The sequence below is a fragment of the Podarcis raffonei genome, chromosome 2, assembly GCF_027172205.1.
Source record: "Podarcis raffonei isolate rPodRaf1 chromosome 2, rPodRaf1.pri, whole genome shotgun sequence".
Lineage (NCBI taxonomy): Eukaryota > Metazoa > Chordata > Lepidosauria > Squamata > Lacertidae > Podarcis > Podarcis raffonei.
Window position 1 is genome coordinate 41344040 of NC_070603.1, and position 6015 is coordinate 41350054.

The following is a 6015-nucleotide window of genomic DNA, read 5'->3' on the forward strand; positions in this document are numbered from 1 at the left end:
CCTGTCCATGGGTTTTTTCTTTTCTTTTTTAAGAAAACATATTACATTTTGTAACATATTACATTTTAAAAATGGATTTCTGTATTTCATATGTGTGCAAGGAGCCTCGATAGTGCTCTGAGTGGCACATGTGCAATCACTTAATGTATCCTGGGCCGCTGAGAGATGTTTTCAATTCCACCACTGCATCCCTAAATAACTTCTGTGCTGCTGGAGCTGTGGGGAAAGCAATGTGCCTCTCATATCTGACCTGCTCCCAGGGCCCCTGTTCTGCCACCATATCTATTTTAGGGTGAGAGCTCAGTGATTCTTTCTCCTTCCTTAAAAGCCAACAGCTTCCCCTCACCCCCAATGGCTGCCACCAGTGTGTGGTCACTGTGTAAATCTTAACTTTTTTAAAAAAAACAGTTACATCCCAATTTCCTCCTTTATTCAAGTTACCAACTGCAGATACCCAGGGGCACAGATATACACAGAAACCTTGTTGGCTGTAATGGGGCAAATTCAGGCCACAAAAGCTGTAGTTGGCATGTTCAGCATTTAAAGGGGGGAAAACTTCGCCCAAAGTGTGACCGACTGACAATTAGTAATGGGTCATTTCAGCAGAGCTGCTGATCAGGTGGCAATTGAAGCAAACTCTGCCCCATGAAGAAGCCTTATTTCTTTTTTTCCTCCTCTTGGAAGTGGCAGCAGCCCAGGACCCATCTGCTGCCTGCCAAGCACAATTGCAGGCATCTGCTCTCGCTCCATGGGGATTTCCTTGTTTGTGTGTGTGCTCCATCCCAAGTGCCAATGTTCCTGCTATCTCAGATGGACCCAGGATCAAAGCCCAAAGCAAATAACTCATTAGGCACAAGAGGCATCTGCGCTCTTAATAAGGTGGTATGATTAGTTGTTGCATGTCCCATCTGTTCTGGATCTTAAGGACACCTGTGGCAGGCTCCCTGAATAGCCACTGACAATGGCAGCTCTCCCCACGTTCCTTTGGCGTTTCCATACAATTTGGAGGCTTAGCTTGGTCAGAATCGAGTATACACTTCCAGAGTGGAATGCTAAATACATTATGTCTGGTAAATGAGACACCATAGCCGCTAGAGGGCCATGAGAACTTGTGTCCTGGGCTTTTCAGACTCATGGGCTATCTGAAACCAAAGAGTTGCATTGGTTTGCAAGATGTGAAATATATTTGCATTGTTTTCAGCTCTCCTACCCCACTAGTATGAACTGCCTCTCCTCCACTACTCATTTTATCCTCCTTACAGTAGTTCAAGCTGAAAAATTGTGACTTGTCCCATATCAGCAAGTGGAGATGTGAACACTGATCTCACAGCTTCTTAGTTCAAAACTACGAACTACTGCACCACACTGTCTTGCAATCCATTCTAGTAAGTGAGATCATGCTTTATTTTGAAAACATTGCCATTTAGATGCTGGTTCTGAATTGAAGGAATGCCTAAGATTTCAGAGCAACGCTAGAGATTTTCAATACTTTCCACAAACGGTGAACTAAAACAACAAGTGAGATGAAAAAATTGCTCAACTGTGTCTCCTTTCATCCTACTCATGCTTCCCAGTGATCACTTTAAAACACCTCCTTTGCTGTTGAATTCTCAATCAAATCTTAAGGTATTCAGTCTTGATTTCCTGCTATTACCACTCTGCTCCAAATGCAATACATTTTGTCCTGAGTCGTTTTTCCTTATTGAAAGTGGGTTCCCTTAGCAGCAGCCCATTCAAGATGCAGTTTTAACCGTTCTGCCAAAGGCCATGTCGTCTCTGTTTTGGAGACAGAAGAAGTGGAGTGTTAGAACCATCTCAAGGTGCTGGAGATTTATGCTAGACAGACTGGGGGCAAGGGTTGGCAAGACGGGGTTATGACTCAATAAAAAACAAGCGCCGGTTTATGCGTCACTTGTTCCCTTCACAAAGGTGCTGCTCAAAGCGGTTTACAAATTCAAGCAAACAGAAAAGCAATGTTCCGCCATATAGGAAGGTGTATTTGTGGCTGATGCACATATGCACTCGACAGAAAAGGCCGTGTGCACTTAGATGGCCCTAACATACAAAAGGGAACAGTGTTGGACACTTCTGTAGGCGCTAGCCCAGAGTAAGCTTGCATCCGTCCCATGCTTTGTTTTAAGAATGCAAACGTGTAAGCTGTAATACGAGATTATCCTCTAGCTTTGACGGGAGCACAGGGATGCTGCCCAAAGTACAGCCGCTTGGAGCACAACAGGTATGCATCTTGGTGGTTCTTGTTTTGGTGTTGGTGCTGGCCTTTAAAGCCCTAAACGGCCTCGGCCCAGTATATGTGAAGGAGCGTCTCCACCCCCATCATTCTAACCAGACACTGAGGTCCAGCACCGAGGGCCTTCTGGCGGTTCCCTCACTGCGAGAAGCCAAGTTACAGGGAAGCAGGCAGAGGGCCTTCTCGGTAGTGGCGCCCTCCCTGTGGAACGCCCTCCCACCAGATGTCAAAGAGAACAACAAGTACCAGACTTTTAGAAGACATCTAAAGGCAGCCCTGTTTAGGGAAGCTTTTAATGTTTGATGTATTACAGTATTTTAATATTTTTCTGGAAGCCGCCCAGAGTGGCTGGGGAAGCCCAGCCAGATGGGCGAGGTATAAATAATAAATTTAAATTATTGTTGTTGTTGTTGTTGTTTCTGTATTTCTCGGGCGACAACAAACATACATGAACAAACATACATGAATTTTGACACAATATCCTTCCGCAAGCAGAGTGAGTGATGTAGTGTGACCTTAGCCCCTAGAATAGCAGTTTGTGTGAACAGAGTAAGAGAATTAATGGCAAGAGTCAGGTCCCTTATTTTTTAAAAAACAAAACAGAGATACCATCCTGTATAGCCAAGAGAGCTTAGTCTGTCTTCCCAGTTTACCCAGCTGCTTTTCAAGAGCTCGTACCTTGTGATGAATGCTGCTTTCAGACCTTTTCCAGGGACCATTATGAGCTCGAGATTCTCTGCTGTTCCTCTAGCAAGACAGCTAACTAACAACCACATTTGATCCACAGCATTTTGTGTAGCGGTGGGAAAGCTGTGAAACTCCAGGTGCCATTTGCCTCTCAACTCTTACCGGCCCAGCTAGCCCAATGATCAGGGATAAGGGGTGGTGAAGTCCAACAATAGCTGGAGATCAACTTCCCCTTCTTCATTTATTGAAACAATCTTAAAGATGTTGGTGTTAAGAAAAAAATCCCAAAGTTCGTATTAGGCCAACCAAGATGTCAAAAAAAGTGTGTGCTGTATGCAAGCTTTTGAGCTCTCCAGAACTCTTCCTTGGGCTAGCTGGCCAAAGGGGGAGGGAGACTGAGAAAACATCACTGGTGTTGAAGCATCTGATAAGCATCATAAGGAGTGTGGGAAGGAACAAGCATTAAACTGGCATTGCACTGTGGCCTTCTGAGGAGGAGAAACACATAATGGAGGAGTTCCCATCTCTAAAATAAGCTAATCTTCATAATCAAACTGCTGTCTCCATAGCTTTCCCCCACTATGGTACAGAAGTGGATTAGCAGCTTTGTTTTGGGATTGGAAGAGGAATCTATACCATACAGTGTTGCATGTTCACACAAACCTGTGCTTATTGCAATGTGATTAATACTATGCAGAGCAGTGGAATTCAAAAGCAATTGCTTCTATAGCAGCAGGTAGCGATGTTAATGTGACAGGTGACTAAAAGTTGTTCCTGTAGGTGGTGTTAGTCTGGTCTAGCAACAAGTGGCCTGTGACTATACTCATGCGCTGGGAAGCATCATGCAAGTGCCTGCATGCAGTGGGAAGCATACAATTCGCTGTACTGTACCTTTACGCTTGCATGAAGAACTTAAACTGATGTGGGATCATCGCTTCGAAACACAAGCCCTTCAACCAAAACAAGGGCTATATAAATGGCAGCATTGACTGATTTCAAATTAAAGCCTGCCAAAGGTGAAAACCCTTTTATGTGTCTCTTGGCAAGTGAAAAGGGATGAGAGAGAGAGAGAGAGAATATCAAATAAATTTTGAAGGGGCATTTTCTCTGTATTGCTCCATAGCCAGTGAAATAAATCCACATGCTTTCTTAGTGTGTGGAATTGACTCATGTTTAAATCCAAACATAGACATTAGTAGAGGGCACAGAGATAGCAAGGTGCTTGGGCAAAGTCTTCCTATGGCAGCCAGAAGCTCAACTTACCATCTCTTTTACATACACATTGCCTGAAATAAACGTAAGATTCAGGGGTTGGGTGGGGGAGAATCTGGGTCACAGAGTTGCTTCTTTCTATAGCAATGAAGGATCCATTGCCTCTCAGCTCATTCAATTGGACATTATCTGGGAGATTGTTTTAATTAGTTCATAGGTATAGACATAGAATCACATAGGAACCATAGCAGAGAGAGGGAGGAAATTTAACTTAGCATGGTACCATTTCCCCATAGCTGCTGTTTTGCCTCATAAAACTTGGAAGACGAATAGGGGTGTCTGCTCTATAGCACAAGACATGGATCTAGATACAGTATAGGCATTTGGTCCATCCATACGTTCATTGATGTGTGCGTGTACAACTCAACCAAGAATTGAGAGCATGTGAGCTTTCTGTCCACAGATCTCCCAGCAGCACAGGAAAAGGTTTCCCATAGGATTCCTTGGCAATGCCTGGATAGTTGCTATTCCTGTTTTATTTGCTGCCTTCTGCCCTGCCTGCATCCAGTTACTCTATTTTAAGGTTACCAGATGTTCTCGTTTCCCGGGGACAGTCCCCAGATTTACAAATCAGTCCCCTGACAAAATCCTAGCATTCCTACTGAAGTTGAAAAGTGTCCCCGGATTCATTGAAAAAAATCTGGTAACCTTACTCCATTTGTCTTTTACTCTACCCCCCAAAAAGGCAGCTAGGCCATTGAAGTCCCAGCTCACCTCCTGGCTGCCAATCTACTGCTAAGCAGTGACTTGGAGGCACACAGAACCAAAATCCACTGGTGCACATAACATATTACATGATGAGAGCAAACGCATAACTACTCTGCAAGTTAAAAATAACTTAATTGCCACTGTATTGAAAAGTAAGCCGTAACACACAAGGAGTCCCATGTCTGTGGAGCTATCCGTTGTACCTCTCCATATGCAGAACAGATGGAACCCCCCCAAAATAACACAACAGTATTCTAATTGGAAGGACCAAGGGGCTGATCTCAACAGACAGTCATCTTTTGGTTACCTTTATTACTTTACGGGTCTTCTCCTTCCATGAGAATACCAGTTTTAAATGGCAAATTAAATGACCTAGATTTAAGACCTTTTCTCCAGTATCTTGTGTCCTTTGGCCAAACATTTCTCCTGGAAGACACACTAACAAACCACAACCAGAATCTGTGCAAATCTCTCTGAAATCCAGAGTTTGGTCAAGTTTGCCACTTTGGAATTTCCTCATCTGCCCTCTTCTAGTAGCTTCGCTAACTACATGGGGCAGTTAGTATTTTGCCATTAGACCCAGGCAAGCCAATAAGCTTGTTGCTATCAAGAATCCTCCAGGATACCTGCAAATATCCTTAGAGGGGTGGAGGCAGATTTAGAGACCAGCTGAGTCCTCTGATTCCTGAGCTTTGCATTTAATTTGGTATGTTACAGCAGGATGCTCAGCGCCTTCTTTTTGCAAGTACACCAGCCTTGCCTTGAATGTTTTGTAGAGAGCCTTGGGCAAGCCAATACCTATTTCAACTTTGAACTCTGCTCTAGCATTTTGCAGCAGAGGGGCTTGAGGTAGCTAAGGCTGTCATCTCTTGCGCACTTTCCTGGAGGAAAGGACGACTGAACACAGCAAGCACCCATAGGATGCTGCGACACCTAAGTGTCTGTTCTCCTAAGATATATAATTGGTTAGATTTTGAGAAGCTAAGCAACTGTTCTCAAAATCTAACCTATTATATTTCTAGCCAGCACATGTTGGTGGGTTGGTGAGCCGGGTGCCTGCGGCATATCCTGAGGCTCACAGATTTGAGGTTCAGATGCAG